Genomic DNA, 18,240 nt, shown 5'->3' on the forward strand with positions numbered 1-18,240 from the left:
TCTACGCCCCTTCTTTTCTCTCTGATAAGGTTACACAAAATATTTTTAGGAAGCAAACATTTTAACTGAAGAGGAATTAATTTGTAGATGTGTTTAATGATCTAAATAGATTGTTCTTTGAGAAGCTGATGCAAAGGTGATGGGAATCTTCATATTTCTTTGCATGGGCTTTCCAAGCAGTCTGTGAGCCCGTATTTTCCAGTAGTAGATAGTTTCCCTAGTTTCCAAAGGGGAAATTGCTATTTTAAAAGAATTTTGTAACCATATAATTATTGTAATATATGTACAGGTGATATTTATGTTAAAGTTTAACACAATTCAAGTCAATAATTGACTTAGAAATGAGCAACATTAGAGTAATCCTTAAATGAGTTTGTACTTTACCAAACACAGCTTGGCTAGTGGGGTGGGAGCGTGACGAAGGCAGTGCCCAGGCCATGGGGCAGCTGTGATCAGGCTCACAGGGCACATCTTTTCCTGAATCCCAAAGCTCTGTGTTTGGGGGAATGTGTGTGGGGGGGTGGATTTATGAATGCTGTGTGCAAAGGCATTATGCAGTATTGGAAGGAAACGGCACTGCTGCTGGCAGGCGAGTAATCCCGGGATGGGGCTGAAGGATGTCTGCAGCTGCTGGGAGCCAGTCCCCTTTTTGTCCCTGCTGCCATCCAGCAGGGGTTTATTTGAGCAAGGCCATCCACAACATGGCATCACCAGGAGCATCACCATGCCCTCACCTCCTGCATTTCCCCGACAGAGACCTCCTGCACCAGGGGAACACCAGGAAAAAACTTGCACAGCAGCAGCACTGCTATTCTGTTTTCCATGCCCCCTGTTCTGCCGTCTGTGTAGCTGCAAGCTACCAATCATTAACTTCATTACTGCCAGCTAGGGCATTTCTGCCCACAGTTGAAAAGAAAAGAAAAGAAAAGAAAAGAAAAGAAAAGAAAAGAAAAGAAAAGAAAAGAAAAGAAAAGAAAAGAAAAGAAAAGAAAAGAAAAGAAAAGAAAAGAAAAGAAAAAAGAAAAGAAAAAAGAAAAAAAAAGAAAAGAAAATAGGTTTGAAACTCATGACTTGCAAGCTTCTCTCTCCAGATGCATCCTACCTTATTTATGAGGGGAATTGTGGTCCTGCACATGCTGCCATCACTGGACTTTAACTTGGAGCTGAGCTAATGACACCTTGCCTCCCATTGCTCATCATCATCAGGTTTGACCTGTGCAGTGCAGAGCAGCTATCACAGAGCAGAGGGAAAGCAGATGTGGCCGGTGCCATTCACGGGCAGCCCCAGGCCCACATAGGATTTCAGAGGGGCTGGTGCTGGCACAGAAGGTGTGGGCAGTGTGGCAGGAGGAGGGCTGGCTGTGGGGAACAGCCACTAGCATCTCCTCATGGGAGTGATACGTCCCCACCTGAAGAAAGCCTTCCCTGGGTCCCTTCTGCTGCCATAAAATACCTGGAAAAGAGTTGCCTGCCTAGGTGGGTAGCCATGGTAATTCGTCTCGAGCAGTTTCAGTACGAGATCACAGAAAAAGGTCTTACTCTTTATCAGCTGAAGCCTTCATGCCTTTCCCCATCCCCACGTTCTGCAATTCCCATCATTAAATGACAGTAGCTCTTACAGTTAGGCCCAGCCCATGGTCCTGTTAGAGAAAGAGGTGATTAGAGTGATTCTTATCACAAAGACGACGGCCATTAGAGGAGAAATTTGATGTATTTTGTCTTATTTCCATGAACCAACAGGTCAGGTTTACCCAGGTGGCTCTCACTACAAAATACACAGAACAAGCCCAGGAACACTGTTGTCTCTGCACAAATGCTGGGGCAGCTCCATGGTGATAGAAGCAGTTATAACTCTGTCAAAGCTGATTCCAGCTTACAGTCCGTAATGTAATGATCTAATCCAAACCATTTCTGCACCAGGCACTCCATGCTTATTTTTTAGTTTTCTGTTTTTTAGGTTATTGAATTTAAAAAGTTTAAATGTAAATTAACACTTCTATTTTTGGCTCTGGCTATTCACCCAATAAATACATGAGAGAAAAAATGCTATTTTCAGTCCAAACGTTGACCTGTACCTTACGGTGAAAGCACACCCAGGGAAAATGAATGGGCTGGCTTGTAGTATAAGGGCAATTCAAAGCGAACAAGGGGGGCAGGACATCCTCCTCCTCTTGCAGTCATGCTGGCCAGGCTTTCATTTAAAGCCAAATGAACAAATAGGGTAAGTTCACCATACTTGCCCGACACTTTTGCTTTCCACTACTGTGTTTCTTTCTTCACTGGTGTGAAAAGCAGGCATCTATTTATGAGGGAAGGGATTGCACTTTTCTTTCTTTCTTTTTTTTTTTTTCTTTTTTTTTTTAATTTGTTTTAATTTTTCAGTCATTTATTAATGCTATCTTGTTTTATGACCCACCTGGTCCCATGCCATGCTGATCTAGAGAGCCTTGTTTTCCTGACAGCTGGCTGATCACCAGCACAATCTGATGGAGAACTGGGGGACTCAATGGAAGGACCTTGACCCCCCAGCCAGCCGCTCTTTGTTGGGTGCTTTCAGGCCGAGGCCTGAAAAGACGAAGGCGATTTCTATTTGTCAAAGTGAAGAGACAACAGGAGAAAGAATAAAGAAAATCTTCTAAGCAGTCAGCTGAACTTGTTCAGACTGATACCAGCTTGCGGTATTCAGACGGCAGCTAACCCAAGGTTTCCCTAACCTTGGCAGAAGTGCGGGAAATAGTTGCAGGAGGATGAAGTGTTCTTGAACTGTTTCTCCAGTGTATCAAGCACAAGAAGGCTTTTCTGCAATATTAAGCATGTGCCTCTCTTTTCTTCCCCTTTAAAGAAACTTTTTATTGTAGACTATAAAAGGGGGAAAAAAATCAATATCTGTCTGTTTGCGGACCCCTGTGCTGCTTCTACACTTCCCAAGGACAAAGATGCAAATCAGGACCTCCCCAGTATAATAGCATTTAGAAGGCAAATTACTTTTTAAAGTCTTACACTAAAAGCAAAAGGTTAAAAGAAATAGCTGTACTCAAGTGTCGTTTTAAACAAAAAGGAAAAAAATATTAACCACATTCTTGAAAACATCAGCCAGAGCTTCCCTGGAAGTATCAAAAACAGCATTCCAGATAAAAGCAGCATGATGTGAAAAGACCTGATCAGCAACAGATTGATGTCTGGGCTTGGGGACTAATGTAAGAACTTAAAGACTTGGCTAGAGAATATATCTCGAGAAGCATAAACATATAAGAGGATGCCAAACCATGAAAGGCTTCCTTTGCACTGAGAATTCAGAAATCGGCGTGTTGACAAGCAGGGAAGCCAATGCTGCAAGAAAAGCACACAGGGTGATGAATAAACGCAGCCTTTAGGAGCCTAGGATGAGATTGAGAAAGGGGCCAACCTATTTAGGCACAGCTGGCAGTCTCTACACCCAACATTTAGGTGCTGTCAAGCCCCAGACCTCTCCTCCCAGCTGCCACCCAGTGCTGCTGGTGCTGGCGTCCCACGGACTGGAGCTGCTGGATTAGATGCTGCCCAGCTGCTCCAAAGCCTTATTCCATGCCAGTGTAGCCAGGATGCATCTTCAAAAGTGTATGTGCTGGCTGGCCCTAACACAGGCACAACCAAGGTCCAAGCTATGTGTGTCACATTGGATGCAACATGCCTGTCACCATACAAGTGGAAAATATCTCTACCTGACTCCTGCACCTGATGGGCATCCTATGTGAATCAGTCTTAGAGAGCCTTCCAGGAGACTCCATGTGGACCTCTTCCTGTGCACCAGGTGAGAACTTTGGAGGCCATGGGGCCTTTGGCTAGCAGAAAGGGTCGGGGCAGACACATGCCTCCACAACAGCCAGCTCCACCACGGCCTGCTCGGAGCTACGGTGGTGGAAAATGAGCTGTAATCCTTCCAGCAACATGCAAAGTGAAGGGACAGGTAAAGACCACATGGTTTTTTGATGTGAGACCTGGTCACCCTTCATCAGCTGGAGGAGTCTCTCTGGGATGCCAGCAGCGAAGCTGTATTCCTCCTCTATGAGAACAAATTACAGTTTGCTTCCAGCTGTGCTTAAAATTGGATAGTTCAATAACTAGCCTAGAAATACATGGCAGATTTACCTACGAAGCAGTTATTAGGGAGCTGGATAGGTCCCAGCTAATGTGCAGGCTGATTTTTTGATGGATAAACTCAGTTTAGAAGTTCAATTTTAAGGAAAAAAAGACATGTTTGCAAAAATATGTGATGTGCTTGTTGTAATCAGGTGGAGAGGAAAAAATAAACTCTACATCTAAAAGAGCAACTTTAGAGTGCAAACCAAAGTAGAGAACTCTGACAACTTTGGCTTTTGCATTTAGCAAACCCTACCACGCAACAGCCCAAGCTAAACTGCCGTTCTCTGGTTTGCAAGAGATCTTGAAAGTCCTTTAAACTTGTTGACTCACTCCACTTTTGCCAGGCCTTCCCACATAAGCACACTGATCCAAACATCCCTTGAGATGTACTCGTCTTATTGTCAGGTACCTCCTGGAGGCTGAACACCTACCCTGGGAGGATGCCGCTAAGTAATGTGGCACCTCTTCTTCCAGCAAAGCGATTGAGTGTGCAGCTGATGGCTCTCGTTTGTGTTCGGCTGGCAGGGATGGCACCACCAAACTTGAGCTCACTTGTCACAATGGCAATTGAGTGGAATTTAATTATCTGCTGGAGAGAAGCCCTGACAGCTGTGGCGTAGGTTTTTCAGTGTGGATGTTGCCTTGATTGCAAGAAAAATATCAAGGGCTGGTGAGAAAAGCCATGTTCTAAAAGCATCTCTGCCTGGGTTAGACCACTGCCTACCAAAGAGGTATGTGTGATAATCCCAAAGCTATTTATTGACTTTTGTGTCAGATTGTGGTTGGAGTTTGTCTTTACTGAAAGTTGTCCTCAGGAATTCTTTTACTTCATCGGAAGCAACTTTTCTTTTCCAGGCCTTAGGCTGGAGGTGCAGCGTTTGCCCACCATATTGCCTTGGGGTTGCCTCTTGCTTGTGCTTCCCAGAGGAGAGGCAGTGGTTCTGCTGCTTCCTGCTGCCTCCTAAATCAATGCCCTGCTGGCAGGAAAACCATTGTATTGGTGGCAGCATCAGGTAAGACCTCATTGTTTTTTTACAGCAATGGCTATCACTGATAAACAAACAAACAAAAAAGGGAAAAAAAAAAGGAAAAAAATGCAAAAATGCAATTGCTTTTTTTTTTTTTTTCCTAATGTAGCTTTCCCTTAGCTTGTTAATATTGCTCCTTACACATGGCATCACAACCAGTGTACTGTTTTTTATTTTTACAAGTCTTGTTGGCAAGCAAGGTCTCATATCAGTAGACTTCTAAAGTCACTGACATGCTCTGAGATGCTGAAGGCACTTTTGTAATAATTTTCTTTATAGACTTGCATGAATAAAGGACCCATATTGGGAATAAGAAGCTGCCCTGTTTTGGCATTTTACATTTTTGGGTCAAATCATGAAAGTTGCTGAAATCATACTGGTTTGGCCGTAGCAGCCCACTTTTCACTCTTTCTTTTCAGAGATGATGGGCATTGCTTCATGATGGTTTTCCCCAGGGCTCCCTAATGTAACCACCAGTAGTTTTGATGTGTTTTTGTCAAGCATTGTCCTGCAGTTAGCCACACTGCACCCAGCTTTCCTCTCTGACACGACTGCCTTTGCCTTCAATTTATCTGCGCATTTTCTGCTTCCTGGTGCCATTGCCAGGGGCTAAATTCAGAGGTTAGACACAAGGTTCTTCTTGCAGGATATGTTTTTCACTCATTCAGTATTCCCTAGGCACACACGAGCTCATGTTTTCTATACTAAAAAAAAAAATATTAAAAAAAATAAAAAGCAGCCCTTCTGAAATACTGTATCTTCTGTATTAAGACAGGAGCCAGAACAAGGCGCAGCTTAGTGCATAGTGAGAGTCGGCCGGGTGCTTACTTGCTGCCTGACCACCCCACAGGTTGGGACTGGGTGATCTTTCAGGTCCCTTCCAACCCGAACCATTCCACGGTTCTCTGATCAGTGATGCTGGTTTGTGCTTGGAACAGATCTCCCTCCATGCCCAGGCATCGCTGCCCCTGTCACTTGCCTCCCCTGTTGCGGCAAGGGCAGCGGGAGGGCCCGTTTGGGAAAGAGCCTCAGGAAAGCCTTTCTTCCCCCAGAAGAGCCTGTGAGCTGTAATGTGTTTATATCAAGCACTGGAAGCCCTTGCTGACTGCTGTTAGGATTAGGGGAAAAAATATTTGGAAATTCTGGAGTTAAATCTCTTTAAGTTGCACAAAGATAATACTTAATAAACATGAATACATGGTAGGGCTTTTTTTTTTTTTTTTTTTTTTTTTTTTTCTTTCCCCATCTTCTTTATATGACTTATAGACTTACAAGCTTTTATCTTATTTTATGAGGCCATGTGAAATAAATTAAATGTAACACAAGATGCTGTTAAAAAAGATTTTATGACATCAAGAACTGGTTCTATATTAGGACCAGATCCTACAAAGACTTATGCATGTGAGTTATTTTGCTCCCATAGATAAGCTATTGAATCAAGCATGGCTAACCATTTAAATTTTCAGAATCAGGCCCTCATTTTGGAAGCTCTTATCATTGTTAAATCAATGTGAAAGTGAAATCTGTCTCCTCTCAAAAGGAAATTGCCAAGACTTTCTACACGGAGATTTGGGATCTGTAGAAAATGAAGCCTTTTTATTTTTTCTTCCCTCCAATAATCTGTTCAGTGAACAAGCTGTGAAAAATAGTTCTATATTTTTTCCATGTGATGCAGCAGACGGTAAATTTCCATTTAAAAGAATGATCAGAGTAGCTGCTGGCACTGAACTCTGTTGTCTTAGTCAAATCTACTTACAAAGAGTTTACAGCAATACAATAGTTTATTATTTCACTCAACCAGAAATCAGATGAAAAAGGCAAAGGGGAAGCCTGAAGTAGGTTCATGGTCAGAATTCTTTTCTTTCTTAACATCTTGGTTTTTTAAATGCAGGACTTGAGATCAGTAGTTTTATGTGTAAGGAGGAGAATATTTCTTTTCACCTCTACTTTTGTATGCCGTGAAATAATCAGACTTCACACTTCTATAGTGCCTTTCTTCTGGGGATCTGAAAGCACTTTACAAACATTAATTAAAGTCTCACAACACCCATGTGGAGGTAAAGCAGCATTGTTTGTACATCTAATGCAGAATGCTTAACCTGATTCTTTAAGTACTATACAAGGACTACAGTAAAATAATGGAATATCCAAAGCAAATTAATCTAACTGAATTGCTAGCAGTGTATGTATGCTTATATATATATATGTATGTGCATGCATGTGTATATGTCTGCAGATTTATATATATATATATATATATATATTGTTGTATGCCTCATCCTACATTTCATCTGCCCCGTATATTCTGTCCATTGCTGTCTCAGGTGATACTGTGAGTACTGCTGAATCTCTCTGCGTGATCTTTCAGTTCCATCCATAAATTGATTTCTTCTGTAAAACCTGGGATAATCTCCCATCATTACTGATTAGACTGGGACTACTTTTAAAAATTAAAAAGGAAGAAAGAAAGAAAGAAAGAAAGAAAGAAAGAAAGAAAGAAAGAAAGAAAGAAAGAAAGAAAGAAAGAAAGAAAGAAAGAAAAGAAAGAAAGAAAGAAAGAAAGAAAGAAAGAAAGAAAGAAAGAAAGAAAGAAAGAAAGAAAGAAAGAAAAGAAAGAAAGAAAGAAAGAAAGAAAGAAAGAAAGAAAGAAAGAAAGAAAGAAAGAAAGAAAGAAAGAAAGAAAGAAAGAAAGAAAGAAAGAAAGAAAGAAAGAAAGAAAGAAAGAAAGAAAGAAAGAAAGAAAGAAAGAAAGAAAGAAAGAAAGAAAGAAAAAGAAAGAAAGAAAGAAAGAAAGAAAGAAGGAAAGAAAGAAATATCCTTTTTCTTGAAAAGCAAAATGAGCCCGGATGGTGCTCGCTTTCCTCAGCCCTAGTCCCATGCTCTCTTGCAATTTAAAAATGCTTCTGGGTCACCAGCATTAGACTGGTTTCTTAATCTTCATGTCTTCTTTCTGCAAACTTTGCTTTCTTCGTTTGTTTGCCTTATGTAGTCTCAGATCTTTAGCACAGAGATCGCGCCTTTTATCTTCATGAAGTGTCATGCAAAATTATGGTGGTGCATAAATATTTAATAATAATATTAGCAATGGGGATTAGAGTCCTGGAGGAACATGTTTCCTCCCTTGCAAGAGGCAGAACATATAATGGAGGACTTGTGCTCTTTCACTGCCGTGGGATGAGTTTCTTTGCTCCCATTTTCCAGTTGTCACTCTTGTCTTCTTGATGGGGCTATTGGGACATACTGGAGGAGACTGGGAATGTCTTGGTTAGTGCTGGGCGAAGGACTGCTCATTCAGGCTGGTGGCCTGATTGAGCCTCAGAAAGAAACTCAACTAAAATACGTTTCCTTATTTTCTGGTTAGTGAAATGAAAACCTAGGGAAGCAGTCATACCTTCTGACACCTGTCCTATGGCCTTAACTATCTCTATTTGGAAGGAAAATTGAATGCAACTTCAAGTAATCTCAAAATCATGTTTTGTGACAGGAAATTGAAACGTCTCATCAAGAAAACATCCCAACAAAAGTGCAGTGCCTTTCCCAAAACTCTCATTTTTGGACAGTGCCTGTTGTCTCCTGCAATCCCCATTGTAGTGCCACTAGAAGGATGTCCCATGGATGGAGGTGGCCAGAGACTGTGCTGTGGGACATGGGTGCACCTTGGGGGAGGGGATCAGGCACGCGGAGCTCCAGGCTAACAGCTAAACCCCTGCAGCACTTGTATCATACAAGGGCCCTTCACAAAAATGTTTTCCTTTAGCTGGGGATAAGCTTCATCTCTCAAGGGTCCTTCAGGAGTGAAGTACAGGGAGAAATCCACTTTTATTTTACATTTCAACAATAATCTTCTTACCACCATGCAGAGGAGCAATGTCAACAGCCTGCTGCAGGAAGGAGCCCAGCCACTGCTGCTACGGGAACATCCAGGGGTGCTCCACCAGGGGACAGACACAACCTTGGGAGCTGCCTTGGGGGCTGGAGGGACTCCGGGGCAGTACCATGGTAGGAGGGCTACCAGCAGCTTGGGGCTGTCCCCAGTTCACAGCTAGTCTGTCCTCACTTCCTCGCTCTGAGCAGCCCAGATGCCCAAGCGGCTTGGCTCTCTAACTGGATCCATTTTCTAGGAGGGGGTTTATTGCCGTACCTTACTTAAATCTGAAGTTTTCTAATGATTGTAGCCAATAACAATTAATTTAACATAATTAAGGCAAATATACACATCCAATTGCCAAGCACAACATTTTTCTCATTCATTTATGACTTAATAGACATCAGTGTATATGTTCAGTCTTTACTAATTGCACAGTTGATAATTCTTTATGACTTAGAGGAGTTCAACATTTTCTGTCTTTACTTGACTGGCTGCACCCTCTTAGCATAATCATAGTCTTAATTTTGTTTAACTTATGCTAAAGCAAAATATGAATCTAAACCACAGGAGGCAAATAAAAACACGTCATTGTACAGTTCGCTACATTTTATAAAACCATTTTACAACGGGAGCCATCCACCCGTTCTGTTCAATGGAATAAATGGGATCTAACCACGCTTTAAGGACTGCGCTCATCTTTAAACTGATTAGTTTCTACCCTTATTACAAAGCACAGACTGGGTCTAACATCTCATTTTATATACAATTAAACAGGCGAGCCCTGCTGCCTCCAGCACAGTCATTGCCTTGTCATTATTTACCTTGCTGGCTTGGAGTAGGATGCCTGGGCTGCAGGCAGGATCTGCCCAAAGGGGATGCCCTAGGGACGTGGTGCTATGGCAGGGAGAGGGGCATCCTCCTGCTCCCTGCACCCAGCTGGGGATGCATTCCCCTTGGCACCAGGCAGTGGGAAAGGAGCCAGCACCTTAACCCAGGGCTGAATTTGGGTGGCCGGTACCTGGTCAGGGCCTGACCAGTACGGGTCGCTGCTGCTCCCACTGCGCTGTGGGGATGCCAGACCTGCCCTGTGTGAGGTGCCTGCCTTCCCCTGCAAAACTGCACCACAAAAAAGGTGAGTCTGAAATGTAGCACTTTCACTGAGACAAGATAGATGTAATTTCCTATGCACAAGGAAAAGGTCAAATTTACATATTATTTTTTTTGCCATTTCTGAAGCTCCCCTCTGCTTGCCCAGAACACCCCAGACACTTCCCCAGAAGAGGCAATGAATAAATGTAATGCAGAAACAACAAACAAACAAGCAAACAAAGAAGCAAAAAAAAAAAAAAAACCAACAAACCAAAAAAACAAAAAACAAAAAACAACAAAGTTAAAAAAAAAAAAACTCAGACAGTTTTGCCCCCCATTGACAAGCAGTGCCAAGCAAGATTGCCCCACCAGCCTCCTGCCGGGGGTCCCAAAATGCCTCCCCCAGCGGCTGGGGGCCCCTGCCCCGATCCCTGCTAGGCAGGGACAAAGCCCCTGTGGCACAGGGCTGGTGGGGCCAGATCCTGCTTGCTTCTGGCAGCCTGGTTAAAAACACGCAGGGCTTAAAGCAGGCACGGAGCGGGCAAGGTGAGCGAGCAGCAGGTCTCTGCTCCCGGGGCCAGGTTTCTTTCTCCCTGGCTCCTTCTCCTCCTCTCCTTCTCTGTCTTTTTTTTTTTTTTGGACATCGTGTTTAACACTTGCACAATTTGGTGAAATTACAAGCCCGAGAGGACAGAGGGAGAAGCCAGTCTGTTTAAAAAATAAAAAGAGGACATGATTACTTTGCCGAAGCTGTACTTTATATTTTATCTTCCAAAAGAGACAAAGGGAATAAATACTTAAAACCCAGTGGTGACGACAGTGAAGCAATCATGCAGTCGCTGGATACCTTTGTCTCGGGGAGGCATGTAGTCATTTTTACATGTCTGCCACTGCGTGTCAAACCTTTCTTTTCTTCCCCTTTCCATTTTGGATGGCCAAACTGATTATCTAAAATAGAAAATTAGCACACAATGGCTTTACTCTGTGATACCCCTTATGCAACTAATGGGCAAAGCTTGTTAATTGGTTGTAAATGCCAGCAGGTTGCCAAGATAATACTTCAGAAATAAGCGGGTATTCTGATAATTACAGCAATCTTCATCTATAAAAGCTTAAGTAGATGAAGTACTGGCTGGCTTAAAACCAAGATTTATCCCGCTGCACTCGCATTAAAAGAAAAAATAAGATGAAAACAATAATGTAGCAAAACAATTATATAGCAGGAAGCGTTGTAGGTTTTAGAGATTGTGAAAACTCAGAAAGTAAAACAGTGCTGTAATAACCAGTTATGGAAAAATAGGCCATTTACATTTGTGTATAATTAAATAGTAGGCTATGCAATTTCACTTTTTAAAGTAAACTGCCTTTTCCTTTTTTTATAGGGCAACGTAGCCATAATTGCTGCATTAAAGCTTTAATGAAAGAAAAAAGCAGCAGATCAAGATGACATGTAACATCCACATTTGTACCGTGGCATTCTGCTTGTTTAGTAATGGGAAGCTACTGAGGAGATTAAAATTGCAGAATTCTTCCTATTTTTTTTTCCCCTCTAAAATTGCTATAGGAAGATCATTCAAAGTCTAAAATACATACAATTTATTTTTCTACCTTCAATTCACAAGGATTTAATGGCTTTCCTTACTCTGAAAGTGTTTTAAGAAATACTTTCTTGCAAAAGCGCGGTATTATTCCAGCTCATCACAATTATCAGAAGTAAGTGGCGCAAACTTACGGAGGGCTCACCTCTCATTTTAGAATATAACTGCAAATGCTGCACATCATTATTTTTTAACTTAGTGGTGCTTTGAAGCTTTCCTGTCAGAATTATCAACAGGTTGACATATAATATTGTTATTTGGAGTTTTGATACCTTTCCTGTTAACTGTTACAAACGAGTTGCGAGCTGCCCTAACGCTGGGCTCAGCCAAGGCAAAGCTTTGTGATAAGGGTGCAGCCCTCGAAGCGAATGCTCAACAACAGAATTAAGATGTGAGCTGATACTGGCAGAGGAGAAAGCCGTGTTGTTATTTTAGTACTTGGACGTGGGCACGCTCTTGTGGCAGTTTGCTCACCCAGTATGGGACTGAATGGAAATGCCTTTCCCATGCACGGTCGCACAACACCAGCCTGAAGACTTCCCCCACACCTCACCACTACAAAAACCAAGAAGAGCCCATCGGGTGACCGAGGACTGTTCACTGGTGAGCCAAGCCCTTAAGTTTCAGCACAGAAACTCATTGCGTTGTCTCGCCTCGAGCCCCAGTGCTGGGGGAGTGGGTGGTAGGTGCTGCCTGCCCCTGTACTGGCCTCTCCCTACCAGTACATAATACATGGGGCCAGGCGGATCGCCGGGCTCCCTTAATGGACCCGGCTCCCTTGTCTTCCAGGAGCAAAATAAATGGGAGACTTTCTCGGCTGGCATGTATTTCCATTTATGCTTTAAAAATTCATGAGCATAGGTTTCATACGACGGTGTAGTTACTATGGTAATTGTTTATTAATCTGGAGGAGCTTGGTAATTACCACAGATCAGTTTATATAACTCAGACCTGGAGTTGAAGTGCGGGTATGATTTCTTTACGCATCCATCTTTTAGACACTTTTTTCAACTTTTTTTTTTTTTTTTTTTATAACAGAATATGCATTTTCCCCTCTCAGCTCTACTTTTATCCAAGTGCATACATTTCTGGAAGTGTAGAGAGAGTGTAAAAATGAGAGAGAAATGCTCGCTCGGAGTTGGCAGGCCAGGACAGCCAGGAAAAAAAAAAAAAAAGTGCGGAGTTAAGAAGCAGGTGCCTCGGGGATTTTTTTTAATTTAAAAAAAGTTTTTTTTGTTGCTTTAATTTTTTCACGGTGGCAGGGCTCTTTCCTGGAAGGGCAGCAAGGGGCAGAGGACAGTATGTGGCCAGGCGGGGAGCAGGGGACTGTAGGAGCCTGGCCCTGTGCCCCCATCCCATGCAGATGTGATGGATGCACGGCCCCTCGCTGAGGTGGTGGCATGCCAAGGGTATCTGCTCAGGTACATGATTGTGAAACAATCTGGAAACAGAGCTTGCACAATCAAAAATTAATTAGTAATGGCTTTTTCAGATAGGCATCACCAACCACTTCGCAAGGTAGTGTCTTTACGGTGGACACTTCAGGGATGCTGTCTGGAAATCCATAAAATGATACCGCTATTTTTTGAGGAACTTTTTCCATTTATCTAGCAGTTCTTTTCAGAGAGTGAAAATGTTTGACCTGTAAAACCTGTGTACATTTTTTGCCTGTTTCTGCTCTCACTTGGACAAAATTGGGCACTGCCAGCCTGCTCCGTAACAAAATTGTAGGAAGACCCTTGGGCCTCCTGCCTGCCCACGACCCCTCCATGCCTGTCCCAGCCCCGCTCCTCTGATGGCAGTGCCCAGCCTCAGCTCACTGAGATTCACATTATTTATATGAAAAAGGCGCAGGATGCCATCTCCCCACTCACTCTGCCTGCATAAATTGCGCGTGTTTATTATTCATTGTAACACGGCACATTCTCTGTTTCTGTGTCACTTGTCACTAATCACTTATGCATCTGATGTGCGGATCCAGAGCTGGTTCTCAAGCATTCTTGGCTTCGAAACATAAGATATGCATGGGTAAGAGTTTATCCCACCCCCAAAATAACAACTTTGATACATTTTCAAAAGGGAAAGTGCATATGTTACAGTACTCAGGAGCAGCAATAACCAAACTAGCTGAGAAGTGACATGGACTTGGGTTATTTTCTTTTTTTTTTTTTTTTTCTTTTCTTTTTTTTTTCTTTTCTTCTTTTTTTTTTTGGTTTCTCTTTAGTATTTCATGAAAGTGTGTAAAAATCTTAACATTTGAATGCCACACACTTCATTCTGCCTGCGAGATAAAGGACATTTCTCTAAAAGAAACATACGCTCCTTGTTCCTTGTTTTGATTCCTCGTACAGCTTGTCACAATGCATTTACATTTTGTCCATACATTCGTTTTTTTTCAGCCGGAGCTGTGCTTTTGAGGAAGGGATGCAAACTCTTCTCCTGGAGTGTCCCAGGCAGCCAGCAGTGGGGCTGCCTGTGGGCTGGGGCATGTGTGGGACGTGCTTTTCTGGCACCTCTCTCCCCGGTCCCATCTCGCTTTCTTCACAGGCAGCCTCCAAACCTACGGAAACCACCTGCCAAAGCTCAGTGGATGGGGGCACTTCGTCTGCCCCACACATCACCTCCTGCCAGCCCTGCAGCCTGGCCAGCCAGTGGGCAATGCCAGCGACCACTCTTCCCTGCCCAGATCTGCTCGGGGAAGCTCTGCGAGAAGGCTGGCAGCCCTATAGCACTCGTGCTAGGGCTCTGACCTCTTTTCTGCCACCTTGCAGAGCTGGGGGAGCAGTCACAGTGGTGGCAGAGCCCATCTTGCTGTGATGAACCTGGTGCCTACAAACAGTGATGGAGCCCCCTACACGGTCAAAGGGTTTCAGCTCCTCCCTTTGGTGTTTGTGTCATATCTGGCATTTGAGACACAGCTGTGCCATGTTGTGTGTTGGCCTGTTACTCCCCCTCCTTACAGCAACCCAGGATATCAAATCTGTGAGGTTGGCCTGGCCGCATGGGCAGGCAGCATGCCTATCAGCCAGCAGAGCAGGAGCCTGATCACACTACGCCCACCACAGTAGTAATTCCCGTGGCAATACTGAAGAAGAAGTCAGGAAACTGGTCAAGCTGTCCGATGCGAACATTTTATCCTCTCTACAAGACTGCTGAAAGAGTGAAATGCATCCAAAGAAGTTTTATCTGAGGAGGTAATTCTAATTGTTCCCTGTTCTGCTGTTATCTGATGGGAACACTCTCGGCAGCGACCTCCTTACTGAGTGAAGTAAGCCCTACACAACACCAGAGAGGCAGCTTGAAATTAGGATACAGAAAACTGATGCCAAAAATATGTCAGCTTGGAAGGTCATTAAGAATTATCCATTTGTGCATGTTGCATTGTGCATGCCAACAGTACCTTAAGTGATTACCTTAGAGGGACAGATTTGTCTAATGAACATATGAATTACCAATATAAAATTGTGATTGATAAATCAAATAAGAATTTATAATTTGGCAATGTATCTAACCGGGATGGAGTTTCACTGGATGTGGATGCAAGAGGCGCCGCTGGTGTTCTTTGCTAAAAATGACTCTCGGTGGTATTTTTCCACTTTATGACACCACAGCTTTAGGTGCCTGATCTGAGAGCTAGCTTGCTCGTACCTCAGGCAGATACAACTTGTTCTAAAGAGCTTGACTCACAGTTTCCAGGAGTTTTTTTTTTTTTTTTTTTTTTTTTCCTAAACCTCTCTGCCCACACCTTCATTGATTTTATTTTTTAAGCTCAGCTTAGAAATTAGCCTGGACTGGTACTGGCATACAAATGCTTAGTTTTTAAACTATGTAATAATTGGTATAATTTGGGTTATTTTCAAATTTAGGAACTCAGATAAAAGCAGCTGACATTTAGCTCTGCTTTTCTGCACTGACATAGTTCACGAAGGAGTTTGATTTTTTTTTTCTATGAAAGTTAGGCTACATTAGTAGTTTACTCAGTTGGCAATGGCATTTCCTACTCACAGAATTTAAAAAGTCTAGGAGAATAACAGGTTTAGGTTTAAAAAAATGCCTTGTACAGGTGGGCTTTTATTTTTTTTCCAAAGCTTTAGAGTCCGATTGGATATGACCAATGCAATATACACATCGTGATTTTAATTAAGCTGTTACTAGCAGGTGTACTTCATGTAACATTTACAATAAATTCTTAGTGACTCCTTACAGCACTGCTGTCTTCTTGGCTTGTTAGGCTCAGGGCAGTCCCAGTGCATGTGAGCAACAACAAAAATTTTTGGTAGCAGCTCCTGTTGGAGCTACTACCATCTAGCACTTGTCAAACTGCACACTAGAGATCCTGACAATAAGAAAGTACCAAAGGAATTGTTACGTTTCATTACTCTGTGTGATCAATGCCTCCTTGTGTGCTAATGAACCAAAGCTAGGTCATAATTGCTTTTAAAGATAAAATTATTTAGGATTTCTTTGATTTGATATAAAGGAGAAACTTCGGTCTGTCAGGTCTGTGATGCATTGAGCACCCTGTCTCTTGCACATTCAGAATTGCCATAGTAAAACCTGCTGTTTATCTGAGGTGGAAATTTCAAAGGTGTTAATGTTGGAGCATGCTATAAAATGGGTTGTGTGGTCACAAAATGCACAAAATCAGTTACTGAAGCCCTGCCCATTGTGAGGCCAGACGGAAACCATGCTGGCCCGCGGCCCCCTGGTGCATCCATGGCTGGGAACCATGGCCTGGAAACGCGCCTGCACCAGGAGCCAGCCCTGTGACTCCTGTGGCTCCTCCTGGCCTTGGCCAAACCTCCTTCAGCAGGCTGTACCACTGCTTTTTGGTAGCACTGTGGGATGTCTCTGTGGCTGGAAACCAGCCACCTCTGGTTTCTCCATCCTGCCATCTCCAGCCTGCTGCAGGTGAGGGAGCTCTGCTGCCCTGCAAAAGTACCACATCCATGGCACTTCCTAATTCATCACATGCTGTCTTTAAAGTGAGAAAATGCCCCACAAGAATAAATACGAAAGTAAATGCACTGATGTTTGGGACTATAACCAGAAAACCGAGCATTGGGACTCAAAAACAGATGTCATTGTGTCTGTGGACTGTACAGATAACATAACAATACCACATTGTACAGAGTGCTCTGTGATGCGTAGGATTATGAGGGGAGTGAAGGGGCATGGGAGCCCATGAGACGTGGTCCATCACAGCCATGTGTTCAAGGTCTCCACGGAGACCACAAAGGAAAACCAGGTAAAAATGTAAAGGATAGCGTTTCACCAGGTGATGCAGAATTTTCCTTGTCATCACCTTTGGCACTGATGAAATCCATGAGAAAGTGCTTTGAGGGTGCTGGCAGGAGGCCACCATGCAGTTGCCCTAGTACACAATGGGTGGGTGGGAGGTGGCAAGACCAAACAGGTCAGCTCGTAAATGAAATCAGAGCCTCACAAGTAAGCTATGGGCAGCTCCCTTGGAGCAAGAGAGGACCCAGCTGTTATTGCTGAGCTAGCGTGCTTTGCACACACATAGGAAGAGTTCTGTTAAACGGATGACACCCTTCATATATAATTCATAACACCGAATTTCATAGCTAAGTTTATCAGTGGCTCCCCACAGAGACACCATGTGTGGGAGATGTTGTTTTGCCCCTGCAGTTGTACCCAGGACCTGGCTGCCACCAGCGCTGCTACACCAAGGGTGCTGCAAGAGCACTGCAAGGGCATTGCACGGATATTGCAAGGGTGTCGCAAGGGCAGCGGGGACCTCACATCTGCTGGCCTGAGGAGCAGCTCAGGTCCCTCGCCACCCCCCGGCTGTGTTCACACCCCCTCTCGATGGAAAGGGCAGCCTTGTGGCCGGCAGGAGCGGGGTTGAGGAGGGGTGCGGGATGCAGGCCCGCGTCTCCGCCAGTCCCAGGGAGGCTGCAGAGCAAAGCATGACACAACCCCTTAGACATTTAGGGAGGGGGCACGTTATTTTAATATCCTTTTTTGTGCTTAATAGAAAAGGGGTTTGTGGTTGATTCTTTATTATCTCCGACAGCAGTTCTCGCTTCGGCTCCTCTTTCTTTAACTGCCAAGCTAGCATTTTCCTTTTTTATTGCTCCTTTCTTAGAGGTTTGCTTTGGACTATTGCCAGTTATCATTTCCCATTAGGGCAAATATTGCATCAAACTCATGATTAGGGATTTGAGGGCTTGGGAATATTATTTTCGAACATTTGTCTTTCATTTTCTGAGAGTTTTTTTTTTTCTCCTCTCTTTGCACACACACATACGCACTCATGCCTGTATATCTGGGGATGTACATATGTGTGTGTATTTTTATAGAGAGGGAGAAAGAGGGAGCTTCACGCGTCTGATTGCACATGTATGTTTCCGTGGAGGCATGTGCCTGTTTGTGCGTAAAGTTTTAACCCCCCTTGCCCAGGCCAAGGGAGGCTCTTTCCTCATGAGGGATTTCCGAGGAAGCTGAAGGCACCCACGGAAGGAGGATGACAGATTTGTTTGTGTGTGCTGGGCTCAGTGCTCCAGCTCCG

The 18,240-nt window shown here is 43.6% G+C and overlaps 1 long non-coding RNA gene across 1 annotated transcript; it reads left to right on the forward strand.

Moving 5' to 3' along the window:
- Nucleotides 1-1,053: 1,053 nt before the first annotated feature.
- Nucleotides 1,054-18,026, forward strand: LOC119717538 (uncharacterized). The gene is made up of 3 exons (XR_005267268.2): nucleotides 1,054-3,790; nucleotides 4,978-5,135; nucleotides 14,105-18,026. It is a non-coding gene; the product is annotated as an uncharacterized lncRNA (long non-coding RNA).
- Nucleotides 18,027-18,240: the final 214 nt, after the last annotated feature.

The sequence above is a fragment of the Anas platyrhynchos genome, chromosome 7, assembly GCF_047663525.1.
Source record: "Anas platyrhynchos isolate ZD024472 breed Pekin duck chromosome 7, IASCAAS_PekinDuck_T2T, whole genome shotgun sequence".
Classification (NCBI taxonomy): domain Eukaryota; kingdom Metazoa; phylum Chordata; class Aves; order Anseriformes; family Anatidae; genus Anas; species Anas platyrhynchos.